Below are 26384 nucleotides of genomic sequence, written 5' to 3' on the forward strand. Positions count from 1 at the left end.
TTGATCAAACAAATTCATCGATGCGCGACAACGCGACGCGACAAAACGAGTTCCGGAGAAGCGAAACGATGTAAGTGTCGTACACAAGCATTCTTTTTCAAGAAAAGCGCATTATTGTGCTAATCTTAGAGACGATTTTTATTTGTTTCGATGTTTTTCTACAATTTATTGATTCCATTATTATAAAATAATTACATTATATATTACAAAACTTTTCCATTTGTAAAGATAAATTAAAAAAATTCTAAATTATTTATGAAGCTAAATTGAAACATTTTTTTATTATAATAATATCAACATATGATAAAATCAATTGATTTTATTACTTCTAAATATGACTTCCTGATTTATAATGATAAAAATGCCATTATCGATCTTTTTTTTTTACTTCTCCGGTACAAAAATATCGGAACTAATCGCGTCCTTTAAATATGTAGGACTTGTATTTATAGATTTTTAACAATTGCGGGATAAAAAGAGGATTTTAACATACTCTATACAAACTGTTGCAAACAATAGTCGTCATTGTACGACTAATCGGTGAGCAAGTCGTAATCGCTGTCGCGGAAGAAGCAATTACGTATTAAAAAAAAAAGCTTAATTACGCTTCCTGATGTACCTACGCACCGGAAGACATCGTAGTTGCGCCGGGGCGAATCGGTACGTCGATGCACTGCGTCATTGAAATTGATTATCAAGTAGTAGAGAAATATTGATTGCGCTAATTTGAAGATTTCGAGTTGATTTCGAGTTCGATTACGAAAATTGATCAAAAGTCGCAAAGACATTTATAAAATTGCACACTGATAGCGGACGCACAAGAGAATTAACATTCACAGATTTTGAGGAATCTCGTGTTTTTACGTTTTTACATTGCTTTCATTGAAACGAATAATCATGAGGACCGCCTTAAACATGACTTTTTCAAACACTTTTTTAATTTTATAATAAATTTTCTAATCGTCAAAACATCGGATAAAGTTTGTTAGAAAGCGTGGTCGTATAAATGTGATATACAATCCACATAATTAAGGGCTGAAAACATATCTACTTTCACACGATCATCAGCGAACTTTCCGTTCCGTTCAAACCTCGTTTCCGGTTCCATCACGATTACATAATTCACCATTAAAAATTGAAAGGGTATTTGACCGTCGAGGGACAGGTCGAGGGGGCCAGCATTCGCAATTGTTGTCGCCAAGAGGAAGCTTCGCAAAAAGTGCGTCCGCCGGCAAATTCCATTGAGAATCCTCGGAGGCGTCGCGAACGAAACGGGCATGTAACCCACGGGGAACCGGTGGCACCGGCTGAATGGTCCGAAAATAAGATGAACGAGACTGATTGCCGGCTGGAAGGGGAAAGAACGTATAAAGATAGGGAGGGGGAGGGGAGACCAGCCAGGTGAGCAGGTCTTCAGGTAGGAGAGATGGGCCCGAGGGGGCAGATGGTCGGGAGATGTAGCGGCTGGTCGATGGTCGGTTTTGAGCAAGTTCAGCATTCATAGCTTTTTGGTAACTGCTCTTTCGCGGAGAAACGCTCTCTCCTCTTTCTCGCGCATCCAACGCTGTTCCATTTTCTTTCCTCCTTAATAATAGGAGCGGCTTCCCTTCTTTCGTCCTACACCGGCGAACGGACCACCGTGAGCTGGCTTGCTTCGTGCGTGACTGCGGTCTTGAAGAGCCGTCTAAAGTTCTAAACGAGCGCCCGGATTAGGAAAGAACTGGGATACGCGTACCCTTTATTTAGCACTTAAATGAGCTACCACGAAATAATAAGAAGCATCGATCTTGCGTGAGATATCACGTCGGCTCGTTGTTTGTAGATTGCAAAACGTATCTTTAGCTGGATTCCGAAATTGTTTATGCAAAAATCACGCTACACAAGGATCTAATTGAAATGATGATTTTGTTTTTAATAGCAATAGTAGTTTACATCGTAAAATATCATATCCAGAATGCGATTAATTTTATTGAAAAATATTATGATTATGCTTTATAATTAAACTTGATTAAAGATCTATTATTTCTTTCTTTGCATCGCTTATAAGCAAGCAAAGCAGATGACGATAGAAAAATTAGATGACACATTGATCACAGACTGTGATTCACAGTCATAGGCTATTTCTGTCAGATTATCAAGATGAAAGTAAAAATACTTTCTCATAAAGACATTCCTCCAGAGTTTCATCGATCGATTAATAGTCAACAACGGTCTGCGCTATTCTCCTAGTCTGTGCAGGCCTTTTGAAGAACCGTACGTGTTATAACGGCGCCGCGTGCGCGCGATAAGATCTGTGAGTTCAATGCACAACTGATACGGAACTGATAATAACTCACGAAGGGAAAAAACTCGACGGCTCGGGGCCGACAGTATCGCGACGCGACCGCGCGGTCGAGTCTCGCCAAGGACTCGCTTGGATTTGAATTGGTGATTCGATAGCAGTGATGTATGTACGAGCCTCGAGTCGTTGCGGCGGCAATAGTCGAGAGTGCGATAATTTGGGTGCGCGCGTGCGGTCGCGATGACAGACATTATCGCCTCGAATTATACCCGCGCGCGGCCGCAGCCGCTCTAAGAAATTTCAGCGCCCGGCCGGTTTGTCATTGCGACCCACATCGAGACGAAACTAGTTGGTGGCCTCTAAGGTCAAGAAAAGTGGCGTAACGATTTGACCGCCGGCGCATAGTCAGATCACTAATTCACACCGATATAATAAATTTATATTTTCAAGAATATATTGAATATTTTCGGAAACAAAGCAATAGAACTTCACCGCTGACACAGCAACGAAATCTTGCTTTCCATACAAATTCTGATAATTGAAAAATGAAACAAGACAATAATTAAAAAGATAGCTATAAATTTTTTTCTTCTGACGACAGAACTTTAAACAAAAGTGAAACGAAATGGGAATTAAAGAATACAAAATCTCAAAGTCTTCACATTACCGATTTATAAATTATTGATTTATGCGCGTGTCGAAGGTTGCGTATTCTAACGGTTATCCCTTTCGAAATAAGTCAGCTTGTTCTTAAAATGCCAAACGGGGAAAAGCCGGTTGCACAAGATAACATGCGTACGATACGCAAACACGGCGCGTATCGAGTGTCATTGCGCAACCAGATAGGCATGACAAGGATTCCCGTCGTTTCTCCTTGAATCACTCGCGCTGGTCTCCTTCCGCCGCGCAACCGATCCGTAGAAATTTAAGGGTCAATGTAAATGAGCCCCTGATAGCAGCAGGCGACGTCCCGATTAAGCGTCAAGTTGTTTGTCGATGCCTATGAGCACGGGAATTTGTCGTTCAGCGTGACTGTCTTCGCATATATTGTCATCAATTTGCCGTTTTATTCCTCGCATACACACGTGCCATCTCTTAGAGCTATTTTCTAACTGTATATCTTACCAGAGTTTTTGTAGAATGTTTGCTTTATGTCACGACGAAGTTTGAATACGAGATAATTATCGTATCGCCAAGTCGAGACGTTCAAAGGCGGAATTGAAATCAAAGTTAATTTAAACTCAAAGAAAGCTATTAGAATTATAAAATTTTGCTTGTGTTTGCTTAAAATAACTCTTGTATAAGTAGCTTATATATTTAGAAAAATCCTGTATATCTATTTTCAACGTGTTTGCATCTAAGCGATTGCGTAAAGTTCTTTATATTTTTATCTAATCTTGGGGAATAATTATTGGACATGATAATCCGCATTATATGCATTACCACACTTTGTGTACTTGTGTACTATCGATATAAGCAAGAGTGACCACATGGCAAAAAAAAAAAAAACATTTTTGCTGAAAAATAACATTTTCAAACTAATTTTCCCCTAAAAATAATAGCGTGGCTGTAACAGTAAAAATTACAAAACTAAATTGAAGCATGTTAACTTTGGCAGTTTTTCTTTACAAAAACACATTTTAAAGCGTTTGGTCACGTTAACTTTTTATTTTTTACGTGACCACTTTTATTAAAACCGACACACAGCACGCATGCGACGATATACGCGTCGGTGCGCGGTATACGAATATATTTATCAAAAGTTAGATCACACGCACGCGAGTTTAGGGCGCTAATTAAGTAATTGAGCTTCATAGTGCTTGAGAAGGGAGAGCGCTTGCGCGGCAGGTCAACCCGCATGAGAAAAAGCGCTCTTGTGCGTATCTTGGGCGAAAGGCGTCATCTTTCCCAGAATTTTCTCTAGTGGATGGCAATGTTAATTGCCGTATACCTGTGTCACCCACTCAAGGGAGCGCGATACTTGAGAGTCAGCTGGGTTGTCACCGTACATAAGTTTGTCAGTGTGGAGAACAGCTGGCCTTTAACTTCGTGTCTCTGGATCTTATCTCCCGTTCTATAATAGTATCGTAAATTTTTCCTATCTCATTGATATATTTGCGCGAAGGGAAACACGGAATAAATCTCGTTTCTTTTAATAATCTCCCTGTAAATCTTGCGGTCTATCGTACGGCAATATATCCTCATTTGCAAATACACGGACGGCTGTGCATCTGTTAGCGAGCCCGCGTCTTTATTTTACAGAAAAACACGTGGGAATTTTATCAAACGATTTTTCATCTCCGTGATTATACTTATTTTCCAGCATTAAGCTATCGATCGAAGATTACAAAACAGATATTGAATTAACTACATAGATCGGTAATGATAAATGGCCGGAGTGAGTAGATTCACTTTCGAAACGTGAAATGTCTTGTTACGCGCGAAATAGCATATTAATTAACGACACAAGCGGTTACACGCCACCGTTTAATACCCAATAATAACGTATGCACGCGATATTCGCTCGATCTGGTAACGTAAGCGCAAGAAAATTCAGGGAATGTAATTACCGGTCTTTGGACCACAGCTGCTCGAGCGAGATCGCTCCTTTCGCGTTGCATAACGAGCGTTTTATTATATCGTTGTAATCAATCCTTTGCAAATAGCTTGAATGCGAAGCACTTGGCATTTTTCCGTTCGCTGAAGTGGGAGCGCGATAAAGCCGCGTCGCGTATTTACATAAGAACCTTATCGCGCGCAAGTTGTCGGTCGGTCGGCCGGGCTTTTAAGCATGCCGATGTTTACTGGTAAAATTAGCGTATAATTAATCTGCGATTAATGTTTAGTTCGCATCGAAGCTCGTTACAAGGACGTCTTATGTCAAAATACAATTTTTCGCGACGTCGCCTTTGACTCCTCGCGATAACACGGAATTACATTATGAAACTTCGTGCGCGGGTGACGTAATCGTCAATTTCGAAAAATATTTATAATAGCGTCGAGTTTCGCTGTATAGCGCCAGGCGACACCCGCTGATCCGTGTTTTGATCTTTGCGCTCCGGTATATTTTTCGTGTAAGCTGATCTCGAGATAAAACATGAAGATTCAGCGAGAGAATCGTCGGCCTGGTTGCAAATTGTGCTTCTCGCAAGACTTGAAACGTTTTACACTCGATGTTATTCGAAACTATCTAAATTTTATTAGAAATACATTCGTATTTGGATGCGGGAATTTTTACAAAAATCTGTTCACACACTGGCTCTACAAACTATAGTTTTATTATTGAACTTTTTGTAGAAAAATAAATGGAAAAATATTTGTCGAAAGCAAAATAATTCTAACCGTCTTTCAGCTTTTAATATTCGTTACACGAAGTTATATCATTGTTGCATTGCTATTTTCGAGCTGTCAAAGCGCGACATTAGGCTTTTAAGCCTAATGTCGAAAAAGACGGTCTGATGTCGCGTTTATTCCGAGCAGAACGTCGGTGAACACTCGCGGCGAGAGACACGATTCCGGCGTTCTCGTTTCATATTTAGGCCGAGCCCGCGCGCTCGTGGCTTTGTAATTTCTCGCCGGCCGGCGCAATCCGAGAAAGCGAGATCCCCCCGCTCGTGATCTCGGCAACGAGAAGGAAGAGCTGAGAGCCTCCTCTCGCCCTTTCCCGCTGTTTTTCGTGATACGTCTCATTTGTATGCGCACTCCTACGGCAGCGATTTGCACAGCTGCAAGTGAGAGACGTCAGGCCTCGGCTCGCAGCAGCAGTCGTGTAAATATCTTTTCTTCGGAGGTATTTTGTCCGTACCTCCCGCGGTGAAAGAAAGAGCGAGAGAGAGGAAGATAAGACAGTCGTGACTCTGTGTGCAAGGCATTCACGCGTTTCGCCGTTCGATATACGATGTATAGACGAAACGGTGAGAAGAAACGAACGTTTCCGCGCTTTACGCAATTCATCCGCGAGCGCGCAAGAGAGGGAATAAATTTACCGAGATCTTCAGTTGCTTCTCTTACATCCAACTCCGTCATGTTCTGCTAACGAAGTCGATCTTGCTACGCAAATACGCTCGAAAATTATGTTTTTTTTTCCAGGCCGCGCATTAAAATGCGAGGAAATTAGCGACACAGCTAAAGTAGGAAAAAACAATTTATTCATATAATTAGCTTATCGACAGATCACTTGTTAGATTGTGGCTTATAATCATGTAATTAGGAGCAGCCAGTTGCAGTGAAGCTAGACTCGTTGCAAAAATAATCCTGTGCGACACGTTTTGCCGGCTATAACCGTGCGAGCGTTTCACGCATGGTTATAATAACGCGTTTGAGACTTAAAGAACCATCAGCTTTCCATCCAGCTGTCATCCCGGAATTTTAATAGGCCGGACCCTAAAAACGACTCCCCGGGCGGTGGATTTATTAGCATTTGGTTTATTCGCGAGGAGCGGTCTGAGTATACGACGCGGTTTGTTTAGACGCGAATGTTAAACGGGTTCAATCGCTTTCCGAGCAGGCATCCTTGTGCGGTCAATAAAAAATCATCAAAGCGTACTGTTTGCTCCGACATTCCGCGAGTGCAAAACGTTTTATAAGCAAATCGTGCGCACATGAAGCGATAAGCGCAATAACAGAATGTTTGCCCGACGCATCAAGGTTATCGTCAACTTTTATCGCAGAAGTGTGTCATGTAAGAATCTGATTTTTCGTGCATCGCCGTTACAATCGAGCTCACATTTCCGCGCGAATATTCCCGAGTCACGCCGAGGAAGATTTGTACTTGTCGGCGCGGCGGCAGGGGAATTAAAATAAAATATGCAACGCGGAAGTCGGATAATGACAATGCTACGCGCGTGTAACGGACGGGTACTGATTGCTGTTAAAAATTACCGCGGATAATATAGCAATCGGGCGTAAGATTGATCGCTTCCCGACAGCGAGGAAAGTCTGTAAAATCAGCCGGGACGAATAAAAAGGTGAATCGGCGAGCGAGAAGTCTCGCTCATCCGTGCGCCCCGTCGCGGATGTGAAGCGGATTTTTTTTTTCCCCTTGCATGCCCGCGTCCGAACTTCCGACTTGCCCCCTGCGTTCGGCAGGGACGCGCCGGCCGATGCACGCCCACGATAATTTTGATTTCTGGCGGTCCGAGTCCATTAATAAACCGCGCCCACCAGATCCCGAGGACCGCTCTGTTCGGCATTTTATCTGGACGGTTTCGAATATTTTTAGTCGCCGCGCGTTACGCGCGTCGTCGATGTTGCGTGCCGCGTCAAGCCATCGACGTTGCGCGCGTTTTACGCGTGTTAGGCATATGTGCGTGACGCTCTCTTTTTCCCTCCTCTCTTTCCTCCCCCCGGCCTCCGCCGACCGCTCTCTTTCTATCTTTCTTCCAAAGCAGTGGACATGTGTGCGCTACGGCGAACATAATATCTTATAAATAGGGATTAGCTAACGGCTAATGCGAAAGGGGTGATGCGCGTTTTATTTCGGTACACTTTCCGGTCACCGCGTTCAATATAGAGAATATCGCCGTCTGCGTCGGGTCGGGTCTGTTTTGCTTTTTACAGACGGATATTGCGACGGAATCGTCGTCACTCGATCGACGAGAGCGGTCCGTTTCTACTTCTCGGCTTACATAAGCTCGTATCTCGTGCGAATACACTTCTCTGCATATGCCATACGTCACATACGGAGCATTGCACATTCTCGTAAGTCATAATTTCACGAACGGAACGTATAAATCGATGTTTCGAGATGACTCGCCGCCGTTCCGACGACCAGACGAGTCATCCTCACAATTGGCAAATGATTGTCCCGAATTTATTTATGGATCATACGAATTACATTTGCTCCCGAAATAATACTTACGCGATTTCCCCGGAAGATATTTTCGGCGGAGCAATATACAATTGCATCGCACCGTGTCAGTTTTCAGAAATTCGATCCTTGTTATGCGTGTTAACGCTCGCGCGATTTCCGGATCGGGCAATTTCTCGGATCGACGCTTTTCCGTCGCGACGGACTTGATTAGATCGAGATGATAAATCGTATCTCCGTGAACTCTGTGCCGCGATGGCACAGATAAGGCGCCGGCCGATAATGAGCGCGCAACCTACGCAACATTTCAAGCCGTGAATAGCGCCGGTACCGTTAACAGATGAAACTTTTATCGCGACGGCAGAATGGAGTGATTCGATAATCGATCATCCGGTACGCGCGCATCCGGTGCTGCGAAGCGCACCAATTTTCGCCCGCATTTAGCGTAAGCTTGCCGGTAGGCTTACCGTGCACGAGAGTCACTCTCCGTCCGACAGCGGCGAAATTGCGATTCGATCCAACAATTCGCTGCAACATTTCGCGAGGCAAAGTGGCAGTTTATTGATTTCGTCTTGCTCAGAAGTTTTAATTAGCTATTTGAGCTTCTCAGGGCTTCCGCTTGAAACTTCGAGCAAAATATTTTCATGAAACAAGATATTAAACAAGCTAGAGTTTAGGTAAAATTGAATGAAAAATATATACTTCATTAAATTAAATTTCTAGAAATGTTGCACGATTACGGGAAAATAACTAATTTAGCGGAAAGCACTCGTTATTATGCATAAATACAATTTAGTTTGAAAACTTGCACTTGAATGGTAGTTTCAATAATACACTTGTCAAAACGATAATGATGCAATGACAAGTAAATGGTTTATAAATAATGTTGACCGTTGCGTTAATTATAATACATTCATTAAACGTATAAAAAATTGTGCACAGTCTACTTAAGTAATTAAATCAGAAACTATCTTGATTTTTTATAATAAAGCCTTAGCAATATAAAATATTATTTTCAGTATAAAAAACTGAATAATATTAAAATTTTTTATACCAAAAAGTATATAAATGTATGACATTCGAGAAAATTTATTAACAGACAAAATAAGTATAATTAGACATATACATAAAATTCTGATATACGAAACTTTGTGCCTGCCATCTGTTTATTTAAAGAGATTTCCGAAAGACTTTTGTTGGAAAATGTGTTAAATCCATTTATCTCTTTCTCCGCAACAAAGAGTCAACCCAAGCAAACCATTCTTCAATAATCCCAGGGTGGCCTCGCGTGCCTCCAGAATGTTGCTTGTACACATTTAACAAGAATGGGCCATTGGGATCAATATTGTCAGTGGCCATACGCTTGAGAGACGGTATATATTATAATTACGTCTTTCATCTCGGCGGGCAATCGTGAACATTTATTGTACGCGTTGCATGGAGAATAGGCCTACATTTGTGAGGCCCGATTCATGGCACGTAAAAGCTGGAAAAAAGGAATGGAAGTGAGGGAACAGTAAAAAAGAAAAGAAAAGAGCGAAGAAGAAGAGGGCGCGTCGCCGTTTCGTTCCAACACGATATCCATCGCGCGACTGTAGAACGGAATGCCAGTCACCGACGAAGTCGCCGGACTACTAATGACACGTCTGAGTGTCTGTTCCTCGCCGCTCCGTCGCTCTTCGTGCCTCATCGAGCATTCGAATCCCGCGTTTTCATCCTAATTACGCGCGCGAGTCCACTAACGCGCTGTCGATCCTAGATGCTTCCGCGTTGTCTTGATCGCGTCGAGATGCTCCGGAATTTCTCCAAGCATGGCGGATTAGTTCCGAGTTTAATGACATATCGGTTTGTGACTTTATTTCCGAAGTGATTGTTTATTCAGATCGTTTAGGACGTCTAATCGGTTTCTGAAACATGGAGAAAATTAATTTATGACAGACGATCTAATTATTCGAGATTAAGATTGAATTCTCAAGTTAATAATTAAATTAAAATAATTTAATGAAATTAAATTTAAATTCAAAATTAATGTCTAATATTTTCTAGATTCAATAAACGTCTGACTTAAACTTTCTTAATTTGAGAATAATTTTCTCAGTGAATGAGTTCTTAATAAATGCGTTGCATTATCGCATTAAACGCCTTTAATTAACTTCTCGAGTCAAAGCTCGCCAGAAGTGAAGGCGGAGGCTTTCTATATAATAGAGTTTTTTGAACGTGACGGATCCATTGACGGTTCAACGTCAATGAATCCGTCAACGTTGAGATTGAATCATACGACAGGGCATGTCGTGTTTTACTTCAAGAGAAGTCCGAAGCAAAGCGCAACCGTGAACCAACCGCCAACTGCGTTGTTGTATCACTTTCTATTCCGCGATTGTTGCATCAGAAATTCCTAACCAACGAGTTATCACCGAGCACAACGTGCAATTCGAATCAATTTTCTTCTATGCGTGGCATCCACGTTATTCACGCGGATCAGTTTGAGATAGTGAAATCGATTGGAGGCTGATACAAGAGGCTCCGCAAGTCCCCACATATCGGCGATATCGCGGCACGGCCTGTCCGGTCCCGTTCAGAGTTTAACGGGGCAATGTTTATAACAGTTTATGTCGTAACGCATGGGTCAGATAGTGTTAACGGTGTCATCGAAACTATTTCTTCGTTAATACGAACGATCAACATGACGCCTGGAAATTCTTGCCATTGCAATTCTATCGCGCTAATCGTAAAATATAACAAGTATCTCTAATATTTTACTACCAGAGTTGTGAGAATCTTAAAGAACTTCCTGTTATTTCAAGAATTTTTAGAAATAATTTATTTCAATACTAAATACTTTCTCGAAGCTAAATATTCTTATATTAATTTAAATGTTACATATAAATTTTGTTGATTCTTAGAATTTCAAGAATTTTCTCATATATTTCTATTCTTATATCCACGCGATTACACAACACTTCTCCGCTCTTTCACTCTTTCCATTTCATACTTCCCTTCTATGTGCTTACGTCTAAAGTCTTACATCTATTTAATCTGACTTAATTTACTACAATCAAAAAGAAATATTTACAATAGCGCGATTGCGAGATTAAAGTGTTTGTCAATTCTCATTGCAAAAATAGTTTAGTTTAGATAAATTCGCTGCTAGTTGTCGCTAAATCACTTTTTCGACTTAGTCCGAGCGACTTGAATGGAGGTCAAGTCGCTGTCGAGCAAGTTCGGAGCTCGACACTTATTCGGAAGTTCGCGATGCCGAGCACGCGAATACGCAGCCCAGTTTCCCTGAATGCGCTCGATTCATTGAGGGTTTAACGACACGAAAGATTGCACGGGCCGTTATCAAGGCGTGTAGTAATACGTCGACGATAATTAACATACGCGAGATGTACCACTACCAGCGTGTTTTTATATTGTCGGGAAACATCCGCGAGCCGTCCGTCCGAGAGATAAAGCACAAGCGAATCCCTGTTTGAATGGTCTCCGTCTTTACGAGTACCTAAGAATATGCCGACAGGGTCGTAACAATGAGACGAATTGACGTGGACGGAGTAATTAGCCAAGAATTTCAGACTTTTCCCGTTGAATATAAAAATATCAAATGATAATAGTAAAAGCAAAATAAAAGAACTGAAAAATATCTGAGTTGGTTAATTAAATTTTAAATATTAAAAAAAAATCACAAAACTTTAAATATAAAAGTTTAAGTAAGCTAAACATGAATTGTTAAAACTTTTCTTATTCTAATAGAAGAGAAAGCAAAAATATAATATGAATTCTAATACATTTTAATCTACACACAGAAAAATATCATTCTATTGCTAAGAAAAGTAATTACTCGGCTTACTTTTCTTTTTTTAAGTAACAATTATCTTTAATAAAGAATATTTTCTTGATAATAGTCTTAAAATATACTTATCACAAATTTTTGATAAACTCATTATCATATACTCAAAAGAAGTAATTAGTTTTTGGTGAAGAATATTATAAAATTGTATCAAAGAAAAGTCAGATTTGGTTAATTTAATAAGCAAATAGAATTCTTTTTTTAATTTAATATTCTTGATTGAAGTATTAAACTTACTGGGATCAAAATATATTTTGAATAAATTTGATGCTTATGATAAACTTACGATAGATTTGCGGATATATGAACTTATAAAATACTTAAAACAAGTAATATTTACTTAAATACAGTATGTATTTTTCTGTGTGTACAGTATTCGGTTATCGACTATGCCAACGCTTTTTTGGAGCATGTTACGCTGCGTTAATAACGGGAGGACAGGTTTTCCCTAAAATATATATCGGGGTTTAGGACCCCACCGACATATATGTACATCCGGAGGGTCAAAAGTGCCTTCCCGAAATCGGTGACGGTGCACGCAATTCGGTTTCCTCGAAAACGCGGCGGATTCATTCCGAGTTTAACGACACGAGTCTGAATCGTCTTGTTATCGCGTAAAGTGCCGTAATATAGTTAGCCAGTGCGGTTGTACCATTCGCGGAACAAACACATCTCTCGCAGTGTGGTTTTTGCCGACGATAAGGCGGCGCTAACGATACCGCATATGAGAGATCAATCAATTCGCGCTGCGGCAGCGGCGGCGGCGGCAATGCAGGAAGTGGCACGAGTAGATTCGCGATAGTATCGCGGTGCACGCGTATTGTTCCGATGAGCTTTGAATCGGATGTTAGCGGCGATAACAATTATTCATTACATCTCGTCCCGTTAAAGAGGGCTATCGAGCGCGCGAAAGGTGCATTATCGCGTAAGGTGAAGATCGACGAGGGAAATTATAATTAATCGGGTCTTCGGCGCCTCGGGATCTCGTTATAATCGTCTGCGCATATAAGTACGCGCGCACGTGTGTGCGAGACTGATAGATGGGAATAGGCTCGTCTAGCGCGGTTAACGGATAAAATTATCTTCCAATGGCGAGGGTACATTTGCGTTTCCGTCAGCGAACGATACTCGCTATCGACACGTTACTTTTATAAGATGCAGCGTAAATGTAACTTAATTAGGAATACAGGATGCATATTTTACATCTAACTGAATTTATCGCCGGTGAAGAACGTAATTTACTAAACAGCGCTCGATTATAGCTGTTATAAATGATGAAAGATTTCGTCACATATCAGTCCTGTTTCTTAACTTCAATCTTAACTTTTCTTAATATTAATTGAACACGTTCCTTCTCTTCTGGTTTCACTCTGCCAGGCAGAGAATCTATTAAGCTAAGGTTAAAGTTAGTCGGCGTTGGCGAAACTGGTCATAAGTAATATTTATAGCGTGTCACTATGTAGGCTATTAGAGGCGACTAGAGATCGCTTTCACACGAAGACAGCCTGATTTGAATTGTTTTAAATTCCTCGGCGAGCCGTCAGTTCGCAGAGATCTAATTGCCTTTTCTAGTACGAAATAATTTTTTTCTTTATTTTACATATCTTATGCGTGGCAAATATAACATGATGTCGGAAGTTTTAGTCATTCGATGCGAAATATCCCGAGTACCGACGTCGCTCGATTGATAGGCTCTAAGCATCTCCGAGAACGCTATCTTCCTCAGGAAATTAGAAAGTCATGTGTGACGCGCGGTTCATTATCGAGACGCGGTCTGCTGTTTTTAATTAACACTTGCCCGACAGCAGTCCTCGGTTTCCACAAAAACTCTCTTCGTCGAGATGACGATAACGATCGACAGTCTGGTCTCAATATACTGAATTAGATGTGCGATAGTCAAGAAAGATTATCTGCCATCTGTCATTAGGTCAATATGCCCGCGGCTCCGAATAATTTGCATTTGTCTCTGTATAAATTACACGTCTCGCTTAATTAAGAAAAAAAAAAACAGGTCTTGTCAAAGACTTTTTTTCGTATTTTTTGACTTCTCGAGTTACATAAAAAGTGAAATAGTCGAACGGGGGTAATCTTTGCCCCGACACGTCACCTTTAGACGCCACTCGACATTGTAATTATTACAATAGGTAGAACAATTCTCGTTATCTCTTGCCACACGACCGGCAATGTATCGGCAAGTGAGGACCTTGAGCCGATTCGCGCGCGCTGGTTGTGAACTGAACGGCCTAGTTTTCTCGGCGGATGATCATGCGGGCGCGCTCGTTCCACACGTGTAACTTAAACTCGGGCTTAGATAATGTTACGTATATTCTCATCGCGCTACACGCTTTTCACCGCTTCGCTTGACATCCGGAGCTCGAACTCTACGAGAGTTATCTCGCAGTTGTGTACTTGCGATCACTTCCCACTTATATTCCGTATTTTTAAAATTGAAATGTATTTCTGAAATGTTGAAATTTTATGTAAAACTTTTTCAAGACATCTTAACGGCTCGATATTATGAAAGAAACGGCATTCTTGTCAATTCGGCTTCTCTGATACTTAATTTCCACTGAGGCGCTTAAATGTGCGATGGGAATCACGAGGGTGAATCAACTAGATCCTTTTAGAACTCGAGCTCTGCGCATAGTTAGTCAATAGGTCAAGTGCTAGAGACGTACGCGCAATTGAGAGGCGCGCAGCCTCCTTTCATCTCGCCGTCGCTCGTCTACTCGCGGGTCGCCGGGCTTTCTCGATTAGAGGAGCATCTTCACGGCAGGCTCGAGATCACGAGCAGTCACCGAGCTTCGGTGAACCATTATTAGCCGAGATGTCGAGGCGGAGCCGCTTTTCTTACTCCGTTGTTTTAGATGTCTGTCTCACAACCCTCGACTCGTCCTCCTAAGGATGACGGTTAACAAATAGATAACGAGGACTAGCATGTTTACGAAAAAAAAAATCAGAAAAGATTTCTTATTTTAGTTTGGTCTTTGACGCCGCTGTAAAGTCGTTAAGAGTTCTGCAAGATGTTCCAAAGAATCGACTAGAAGTCGTATAAAAAAAAACGGCAGTTATTTGATGCAGCATCGGCATTTTTCGCGAACGATTAAAAGTTACAATTTTTTAATAAAATAAAAAAGTTTTTTATAACATAAAATATACTTCATCTTGATGAAATTTTAATTTAAAACTTTGTTTCTGAGATACTGAAATACGTAAACTATGCTTCTCCTCACGTGGAAGGGATTTGAGATAACAAATGATAATTTGGAAAGCTGTAATTTCTCTTGATTCTTGCTAAAAAGAGGATACGTCAATGTCGGTGAGAAACGCTCATTATCAATTATCACGAGCTTGTGTATACAAGAATTGTGTCGAGTCATTATCACCTTGTGTGAAATCGAGGAAGTCGTGAAACACATTAATTCCAGCTGTACAGTGATGACCTTCGAAAAATACCGGTGGAAGTAGAAATTTTATGCATTTACCTTTCCGCGGTTGCGCGTGAGGTCAATCGCGGTCAAATATGCTAGTTGCTTATGGCACGCTCGAATAACGAACGATCGAGAAGTATTCGGCGCCTAATCTTTCGACCGATCGCACATACACATTTTATCGTCGTGATGAAATCGAGAATGTCATTACGTGCGCTGACACTCCGTAATTTCGGTCGCACGTAATAATACCGATAAATCACAAACGACGTTGATCGTCTTTAATAGCACATTGATTATACAAAATGACTTTGATACTTCCTGTTTTTTATGCATCGAACATTGTTGCCTATTTCTTGGGCTACGAACGTAACCATTAAACATGGGTTTTATGCTAATTGGCGCAACAATTATTTCTACTACCTCATTAGGGTACGATTGCTTGAGAGAGAATTGTAAATGACAAATCTAGATAAAAATTTAATTAACAAATTATAGCTGTTGTTTATTTCGTGTAATTGGCACATATTTAAGTTGCTACTTGAGAATCCTCAAGTAGTGAAAACAATATAATTTGGACTTCATTTATTTGTGCGAAGAGAAATTAAAAAAAAGGAGGAGAAATATGCCTTTCTTTCTCGTGAAAGGTCGCGAAATTAATATAAAAGGCTCGGCGAATAATCCCGACGAGTGAAAGAACAACGGCAGGAATTTCAGACGAGAAAAAAAAAAGAGCTCTTTCTTTCTCTTCGAGCGAGTCCCTCGCAGATGGTGGTTGGTGACGTCATCCGTAAAGTTGACGAGCAGCCGTTTCGTCAGGGAAGGGAACGTTACTTCCACCCGCGGATCGTGCCGTAGTTGGAATAACTTGTCGAGAAAATTTACCGTTTCCGGTTTAACCAGCATTGGTCGGCGACGTTACCACCATATCTACCCCATTTCCAGAATATGTAGGTCGATCACAGCTCATTGTCGTGAACTAATACGCAACGCTTCGCTTCACTTCCGGCTGCGCCAGCGTCCCGTTCCGACCCGCGTCTCGTGATCACGTAACAATACGTCATAGTAAAATAAAAAAAAAAAAAAAAATACAACGCGTCGAGTTAAATCATAAATTGCTATATCGCGATGCAAAACACGTGCTCTCACGGTCGGCGGTCAGCGACTAGCTAGTGAAATTAGGACCCCGCGATTGTTCGGTTTTATCTGATCTAGGTCGCGTTTTCGTTGACCCGCTCTGTCGCGGGATGAATAATAAGCGCATTCACCTCTTTTTGAATAGCTATGGTTGAGAGAGATCCTTGTCTCTTTTGTTACGCTGCCTCGTGTCAATAAATTTCACTGAATTATGAAAGCAAATAGGATGACACATTTCTGGTTAGAAAGGTTAAACAAGAATACAGCTTGAAGAGAGACGGAATCTATTTTGGTCGGCTGTATGCATGGACTATTTTTGTACCGCGCTCGCGTGCACTTTAATTAAAACGTTTCGATAAAAATTCCGCGCTTTAAATTAACTGCGAATGTCTTGATTTATCTGTATTGGAATCTCCTACGCGGCTATGGTGATTTCAATTAATGTATCGCGAGCGAGCAAATATGCATCGCCGTCGGATTCAATAAGAACAAACCGATGCTCCCCTGGTTTACGGCGCGTTGTAAATTGAAAATACGCAAATGTCAGGCGTCGCGAGTCGAAATTTTATTCCTAATTTCAACCTCTATTTTTTCACGTTTACGAATTCTGAAGAATTTTAATAGGTTTTATTTATATAAGAATATGTATGTATTGTATAGTATTTGCTCCTATTTTGTACCTCAAATAGGCAGTAAACAAACTGTTTCCCATTATGAGGTTTAAAAGGAGGAGTTTCGGTAAAGAGCTAGAGGTTAAATAGGTTCAAGATCGGGTGATGTGACTACTTAAAGTATCAAATTAGGTGTTAGACTGAACATTTTGGTCGAAAGTAGGTGTTGGATTGAACATTAAGGTCGAAGATAGGAGAAAAATTGACGTACGTACGCCGCTGCGTGGAAAAACAAATCTATTTTCGAAGGCCGATCGTACGACGACGATCAAACGCGCGAGAGTCCTCGACGGACGATGATGTCACGGGATGGGCACATCGCACAAGAATCGGCATATAGGCAGACCGCTCGCGTGTGTGTACACAGCAAGGAGCGGGCGGGTATTAACGAATGGAATGGGACGGATGAGGTCACCCGGCAAAAGCGACGTCCCCGAAATTACATGGCTGCCTGGCGAGGCGCGAGAGAAAGCACCGGTGTACACACTTTTTCAAATCACGGCTTTGCCACGGTCTGCTGATTAGGCGATCTTTCTACTTTATAGACGCTTATGTCACGCCATTGCTAAATAACGCTTTAATAATGCCTCGTAAATTTCCAGATTGCGGAAGCATCCGCGCAATTTTTCACTGTAAGATACATCGAAATGTATTAAAAGCAATTATCTCTGATTTTATTAACAATTTATCAGCAACTTAAAATTTAAGAAGTGTATTTCAATGAGACATCTAAATATTATGCGAAATTCGATCCTGCGTATATTTCTCAAGATTATATAATTAATTTAATGAGCGATTTGAATTTCAAAATTGCCGTTGTTTGTCATTCAATCCTTTGCTGCATTAATCATTACTCTCTCGGCTTACACTACGGCGGACCGTGTGACTCGATGAAAGAGATATAAATAAATACCGCGAAAAAAATTGAGATATATCATTTTATCAGGGTGTTTTGTTTAATCTGCGTACGCAATGTGGCTCCAGGAAGTATTAACGCACCACTTATCTCTTTCTCTTTTTCTTTCTCTCTTGGTGTGCCTCCCTCGTTCGTTGACGTCGCTAACGAATCAATATCGTAACAAACACTGGCATTATCCGTGGGGACAAGAGCAGTCAGTCGTTCAACGTGAAGTATAGTCTGTGCCTTAATTAATATGCAACCGCCGGCGAACGCACGTTCCACGCGCGGTCAAAGAGCACGCTGTCTTGCCTGTTATCCGTTATGTAACTTTCTAGATAATCGTAGAGATACCTAGTGCAGCGATTATAATTTAATACCCAACAATTTTATTGCCTGCAATTAAGTGAAATTAAGCTTGCGTTCGGACATTATGATCTATTATGAAACCTTTCTCTTCGTTTATCTTTGCTTGAAAAATTACTTCGTACAACCTGTAATTTTTAGGAAATAGAAGCTTTTTTTGATCAACTGCTGATGAAACTGATGTATTAAAAATTATGAAAAATTGATTCAATATTTATATTGTATAAAAACAAAATTTCTCTTTAAAAATTCAGCTTTCTCCGTGGAATAAAAACTTTAATGGGTTAAGATATCAGAGTTGAATACAAACAAAAATAATGATATAAAAAACTGTTTTCGAAGTAATCGCTGAATCGGATTCGATATTACGACAGCCGCAAGAAATATCTTCGGAGAGAATAAAGAAAATAATGAGTAATCAGCCATTATTATTTAATGCTGTCCTGTTCGCTTTATTACACAATCGAGTGCGGTTTATTGGAAGTTTTCGCAAGTGTCACGTTAATTGGTTGTGCAAGCAATTCCAGCACTCGACGTACGCGCACTTGCGTAACGTTTGCGACTGCATATTTTTTATGCTTTTATCAGCCAATGGAATTCCTCGTACACATCTGACAATTATTGATCGATACCGTTGTATCGTCACGTATCGGCTGCGTGCTGGGAAAATTCCTCCTGTGAAAGCGATACACAGAACTTCCCGAATTATTGCTGACTATTGATTGATTAGCACTTATTGTTCGCGTGCGTGGAAACACATTAAATGTACTTAGTCGTAAGAAACGAGGGTGGATCGAACGCGTAGACGTATCTCCTCGAGTCGCAGCCTGGAAACCCGTGGGTTAGATAGATAAGTGAACAGGCGACTGATGAGTCACGGCTTATTAGAGACGAACGGTTTTTAGGTCATTTTTTTTTTTTCGTTGTCACTCTCGGTGCAAAAACTGCTTTACGTTTTAGCGCGCTTAAGTTGATTGTATTGTAGACTTTAATTGAGGTCTTACGCAAACCTGCAATCTTCAAATGCACGACGGGCGAGCATCCGCCGCATTTCAAGATTAGCTTTTACTCAAATTTGCTGAGCTCAATTTGCGACGCCTTTCTGCTTATCTTACGAAACTCTGAAGACTTTATTTCTTCAAGAATAGATGAGAAATTTTAAAATAGTACAAAATCCAATCCGAAAATTAGCTTTCGTGTAAAATTGTGTTTTAAATATTCAACGGAAAACTTTTCGAAGTCGTTGAATATATCATTTTCAATTTACGCAAATTGCGTTATAAATTTTAATCGGACACGTGTGCACACTTGTTGATTCTATTAATAATGCAAAGGGTGAGAAGGCGAAAGCGATAGTGATTATTTATAACGGGATCTTCGGGTATTTTAAGCGGCCGAATGTCGACGCAGCGAGTGTGGGAAGACGCTTCGGTTCGCGGCAGATCGATCAGCCGTGGAAGTAACAGTCGGAGCCCTCCAAGGAGTGAGATATCGTGGAGACCGGATATCGATGCGTCGCGACAGTTAGGCAGGACCACAATTCGGACCGTTCCTTTTTTTTTTATGTCTGGGGCACCCATATACAATGCGAGACAAGCCGCGAGAGTGCAATAAACTGTCGTCGTCAGCGCGGCCCTTCGATAAATCCCTGAACGTCAGCTGCGACGAGTCCGTACAGTTTCTCAATCTACAAAATTCCGTCGTTCGAATCGATCGATCTCGGAATTACGCAATTTGTTTTGATAAATCTCGCGAAAGTTGTGCGATTGCGTCGTCGTTAAAGATAAATTCTCCGCTGCGCTTAGTCGTACGACGAATATTTTTATTTGTAATCACTGCGTGTGAATCAGTCCTGCGAGATGAATCACGCGGCAGTGACTCATTCTTTCTATCTATAAAATTCCCGTTATGCAGATTGTCGATTGGAAAGTAATCGTCGCAGACGAGAACTCAACCGAGATGCAAATACGAGATGCACGGCACAATAGAGTCGCGGACTAAACCGCCAAATCGCATTTTATGACGCGCCAAGACGATCTTTTGTCCGCACGCGAGTGAATAGTTTTCCCTTTTCCTTTGTGATCCTCGAGGTTCACGGCCGTCGCATTTTTCTTATGCACCGCCAGCATATCGCCGACTGGCGCACACGGGTCGTCCAAGTTCAAGGTCGTCGCGCATTAGATTCGTCGGTTGTTTTCGCGAAAATGCGAATTTTGTCGCGAACCCTTTCTCTCTGCGGGCTTCCCCGTTTCAAGGACCGCGTCGGGAGCGATGCCAATGGCTCTTTTGCATTCACGCTGTTCGTTCATCTCCTCCCCTCGCGGCAGCCTCCTCGTTGCGGCGTGCCATGGTTGCCATGGTTGCCAAGCCCATCAAGGTCCACGGCCGCGCACGGCACCCGCACATGGTACGTTACCACCGAGGCGAAGAAAAAAGCTCAATCCGCGCGTCTCGCCGCAAAGCTGACTCTGCTCCGCGTCGCTCGGCCAGATTTTTCAGACGGCGCGCTCTTTCGCGTCGCGATTGGACGCGGCTGAAAGACGTGCCGCGAAGATACAAGAGTTTCTCTTTGTCAAAAAGAAACAAACAAAAAAAAAAAACAGCGGAAAACAACAAAAGTGAATTTACGACGTAGAGTGCGAAATTAACGCGGAGCGAGGAGATAAAATTATATTTATTAAAGAATTTGATGACCACGCGGAAACTTAATCGGCATCATCATTCGATGACATTAAATCTTCCGATAATTCGAAAGTCAAAGGAAATCCCATGCGTATCTCAGACGGCTGCTGTTCATTTTTTTTTTTCTAATAAATCAGATATTTAATGACTCGACTAAAATTTTATCGTAAGCATATACTGTGACACGCCTGGCGCACACAAAATCATTTTTAACACGCGCGCGCGGATTATACTAAATTTTCGTTGAAACTTTCGTTTTCTGATTTCACTCTCAGTGCGTCCTTGACGAATTCCTTTACTGGCGCACACGGTAACATTCGTGTGCCCGCTATTGCTAGTACACTGCTCGGCTTTCATCGACTCCTCGACAGTTATTAATCTTGCTTAGCGTCAGGAATACAATCTCGGTCTTTGCACGATACGCGCCATTTTCCGTCTGGCCGCCTATAAATAACACCAAACGCGCCCGTACGAGGCGAAATTTGCCTCGTCGGGTGGCGTGCTTTCGTTTTCGATTCTGTCGCCCGTAGCCGGAAATAGACCCGTGGAATTCACTTCTACGAGCGGCAATTATCGTAATGATGGGTGGCGTCCTCGTAAAGGGAGTACCTCGTAAAGGGAGGGGTTCATTCCGATGACATAGCACGGCGTATGGACACGTCCATTTTCTCGGCTTGCATTATCGTGTTCGTGCCGACCGCTCGGTGTCGTCGAACTCTCGACGTTGTTCTCGGAATCTTTCGGCGGGGTGTCTGTTGTGAATCGTTGAAGGCGGGTTCGAAAGGAAGGGGATCGACGGGATCAGAATGTCAATACGTATACGAATTTCCGACGGGGTCAGAATTAACGTTACACTTCTGGAAGCGTATTAAAAATATTAGTCAGCGATCGTCATTTTTATGATGCATTAATCCCAACAAATTTTGCGATATTATTTATTCAAATCACTTTCCAAATATATAATGCAACGCATCGGTTAATAAAACAAATTCTCTTATTTTGATTGAAATTATTTTTGATTTTGTTGCAAAATTGTACGATACAGTTTATATAAACATTGCCCAATGTAATCCTTTGACATTTGGCACGTTCGGCCTCTTCAGCTTTCCGCGTATTTACACACCCGGACACGGAAGGAATCGAATTCATCCGCGCCCCGATATCAAGTTACATTTCAAACGTTTTGATGATTCACATAACATATCTGACATAGCGAGCAAGCATAACTTGCAGCTCGGCGTGCTTCAATCAACGCGAGGGCTGGACGAAGGGCTCACGAAGAGCGAAGGGTTCGTTCCGATCACGTTCTTCGATTGTCCGTGATCGGAGCTCGGCTATCGGGTTTCTGTCGATTACAGTGTTGTTGAACTCCCGCAGCCGTGATCTTTCGAGAGAACGTCCGTAAACGACGGGGCGAGCGGCGAAACGGAGGTGGAAAAAACGAAAGAGAGAGAAAGAGAGACGTCGAAGGTCATAGAATTCGTCGCCTAAGCGATGTTGGCTTTGATTAGGCGGGGTTCTGCGCCGGGTTAACATCACGAATCACAATGACGCGCATTCCTGCGGTCACGATTCAGACGCTTCGGGCAGGACGCGCGCAGCGAGGATTCTAGACAAGAGGCAACTTTATGCAGCCGTTTTGCATCTCGGATATAACGGGCCCCGATCGATAACTCGGCTCGGACGAACGGACGATGATACCGAGGGTCATCAGATAAGAGTCTCTGTGTCGCCGGCCCGATCGCCTTCCCCGCGGAATCGATCAATCATTTTTTTTTGCAAATCGCGCTCCATTTAAACGACCGGCGTAACGCGATACGTGTATGTATAATACGCGCTCGCGTTATTCATGCACTCTTATTTTCCGTCGCTTGATCACACACATTTTTCATCGTTCGCGATCACGTCGAGCGAAATTGAAAGCAACAAAAATTAATCTGCGGCTATTTACGAAGGCGCCCGCCTACATCACCGCCTCGACATCTACGTTCCGTCGCGCGATTAAACAGTGATTCATACGTTGAACGTAACACTTTCAATCGATGAGACAACAGGGACCCAGGGGTCAGCTTCGATCATTCTCAATGAAGTTGTATTGGCACGCATTCTTTTTCTGCAAGATTACGTCAACTTTTTTAATTAAGATATGTCTAGTGTAATAATTATTATTATCTCTAATAATGCTCGCGACATACGAGTTGAACTGCAGCATCGCTCCTTCTATTTTCGCTTCAACAATAATTAAAAGATAATTATTTAGTATTGGAATATTCCAAAACTATTTTGAAAAACAGTTGAAAAGTTTTACCGAGTGATTTAAAATTAATTGACAAACAATAATTAAAAATGCTACCCAGTGAAAAAATATTTAATCAAATAGTTTCGGGACACTTGAATTTTTATTTACGCAATCGCGTACGCATTACGATTTTTCATTCAGTTTAACATTATTCATTTCATTCATAAACGGACCGAGCGAGAAATAAACGCGCGTCTGGCGCTTAATCAGTCTCTTAACATGTGATTTGACGCACATTACGCTTCGCGGTCATTTCGTCGGCGAAGGCTGCGCTGCAACAAGTCGTCACTGTACCCTCCACGATCACTCTTACTAATTAAGTATAAATTGCTCTTGTGTGTGCGAAAGACTCGCCGCTATCAATCCGGAATCCGCGGAATCGTGATTCAGATCGCCGTTCTCCAATTCTCGCTCTCCTTCAATGTATTTCGCCGGCGGCGTCAAGCCGAACGCAGAGACGAGGACAGCTTTCCCGCTGCCATGATTCATTTCGATATCGTCGCGTTGAATCGGACAATCGTGCGGTCTCGTGACTCGTGGGTGGTCGAAGGCCGACGGCAGCAGCAGCGGCAGCAACGGCAGCCTGAGCAGCGACGAGCGGAACGTCGCGGTTTCAATCTCGGGATTAAGAGCAGTTAGAGACGAGATGCTCTGGCAGCCGTGATTGAACACGCGACACGCTACCTCGTCGAGTGTACTAAGCCTTTCACGGTTAAACGCGGGATTAAAAGAACGAGAGCTGCGAAAGACTAAAAAAAATTACGCTTGATATTGCTGCATCTTAAAAATTTATACACAAAAGGCAATCATTTTTTTGGGGGGGATAAACTTTAATTTAGAATACGCCCATTCGTTTCGCAACTCCGAGTTTGATCTCGACACGGGAGCCAGCGGTGAAATTTATTAAAAAAAAAAAAAAAGAAACGCGATTGCGAAAGTGTTCATAAACGGCGGCGCGCGGATAAGTGCTTTAAGTAAACAGGCGAGTGTCGGCTGTACGAGGCTGATTATTCCTCGGGAATCTGGTCACGTTGCTGGCGTGACTCTCCGCTCGTTACGAAATCCGAGGAAATGCCGCGTTTTATTGCACCGTGAAGTGATAAAACTTCGCTGCACGTTAGTCGCCGCTAGTACAACGCAAAACGCCGAGCGTTTCACGTATTGTTAGTTCGCAAGGTGGAGCAACAGTTCCAAGGACGCAAATAAATTTCGACGATATATATGCGCGCTCGTTTACGTCAGGAATGTTTATTGCGCGCGCGGTGCATACATAGTTGCAGACAAAACTGTTGTTATAGGTCGGTGAATAAATTAAGAAACTAGAGGGATAATCTAAATCGACACACTTCTCGCTACTATCGCGAATACTTAATAAGATTGTTAATTTTTAACGAAGACTGTGCGCTCATTTGAAAAGTATGCGAGATTATTAATTTCGATTTGCAGATAAATAAAAAGGAATGCGAGAGATAATATTTTCTTGAAGCGTAGAGCTCCACGAGATACTTCATCTACTATCTTATCGGTTGTTGTCGACTTATCATTAGCATCGAATTTAAATCGAGGTCGCAGCGATGCGGAATGTCGATTGCAAAGCCGAACATTATTGCGAAGGCTGCGCGCATCGTCTGTGAGTGGCGCTCTATCCTTCGAATTTATTTCGGGACAGCATCCTCAAGGATACCGTCTCCTTCTCTCTCTTTCTCCCGACAGAAGAACGTTGTCCGCAGGATTTTAAGCGACGTTTATGGCCGAAATAAAGCGCATCATGGGCCGACTTGGCGCGGCACGTCGGTTACAAACATTTTAGTAGATACACTCGACATAAGGACCTCTTAAAACCACTACCAAAAAAAGAACGGGGGGAAAAAAAAGAAAAAAGAGTAGAAGCTACATAGCCTATCAGTTCTCTTCAGGCAACCAGTCGCGACGTTGTTTGCCTTGGTTATCACGTATCCGGAGAGCGCTCAGGTATGCATTGTTTACACGGTGCATCAAGACGCACTCTCGGATAAGACTTCCATCTGCCTAAGCAGCCAAGTGCGAAACGACGTATGATACCTAACGCGACGAAGAAAATCTTACACGTGTACTCAAGTTTATTTAAAGCGTAATTTTTACTTGAACGCAATTCGTTTAAAATATGCCTGGAAAAATTTAATAAAACAAATTATCACGATTTCTTTCTTCAACATCAATAAATAGTCTGTTAAAAATATATATTTTACTCCGAATCTCTCTAATAGATTATTTATATATTTTATATATTGTTTTTAATCCATAAATAATCTATCGATAATTATAACAAAAAGTATTGATTTTACATTCAGTTCGTATTCCATGAATAATTGCTCTGCAATTGTCATATCAAATCGTTTAAGCGATTCGCATAGTTTTATTTTTATCTACGCTTGATTAATCCATCGATAGGGATATCTTATTTAGTAACGTCAATTGTGTGTAAGGGTCTCCCAACGGGATCCCTGGTGAGAGACGACATATGCTTGGTTTTCCTTTCGCTTTCACGTCTGTATTCACGGGCGTTCCACTGTTACGTCGCACCCTGCGAGAAGAATTCTTACCTGAGATCCCGAGTCTGATTAATCGTTGCCATTTCGATGCCACTGTCAACAAGGTAGCCGCTACACGTAGTACCGTCATCCTCTTACGAGAGAAATTGGGCACCCGCGATTAACATCTGTGAGAATAGCTCGGAAAATGCGATTGTCGCTGATTTAAATATCGGCGCTTAGATCTCGAAGAGATACATCTACACGATCTGGTCCCCCCAATGTGTTACTATACAAGAAATAATTGTCGTAAACTGCGATTGGATCTCCGAATAAGATGTCAAAAATAACGTTGTATTACAAGTGATTTAAAGAGATCTTTGAAAGATGCTAAGAAAGATTGAAGAACTTGAAAAGATCTTTAAAATTTATTTGCAGAGTATCTAATTAACT

At 41.8% G+C, this 26384-nt stretch overlaps 1 protein-coding gene across 1 annotated transcript in view; it reads left to right on the top strand.

Annotated features, from left to right (window-relative positions):
* LOC105670902 (neurotrimin-like) overlaps window positions 1–26384 on the top strand; it is a 58887-nt gene that overhangs the window by 1182 nt on the left and 31321 nt on the right. The gene's annotated exons all lie outside the window — the stretch shown is intronic.

This window comes from Linepithema humile, chromosome 4 (genome assembly GCF_040581485.1).
Source record: "Linepithema humile isolate Giens D197 chromosome 4, Lhum_UNIL_v1.0, whole genome shotgun sequence".
Classification (NCBI taxonomy): domain Eukaryota; kingdom Metazoa; phylum Arthropoda; class Insecta; order Hymenoptera; family Formicidae; genus Linepithema; species Linepithema humile.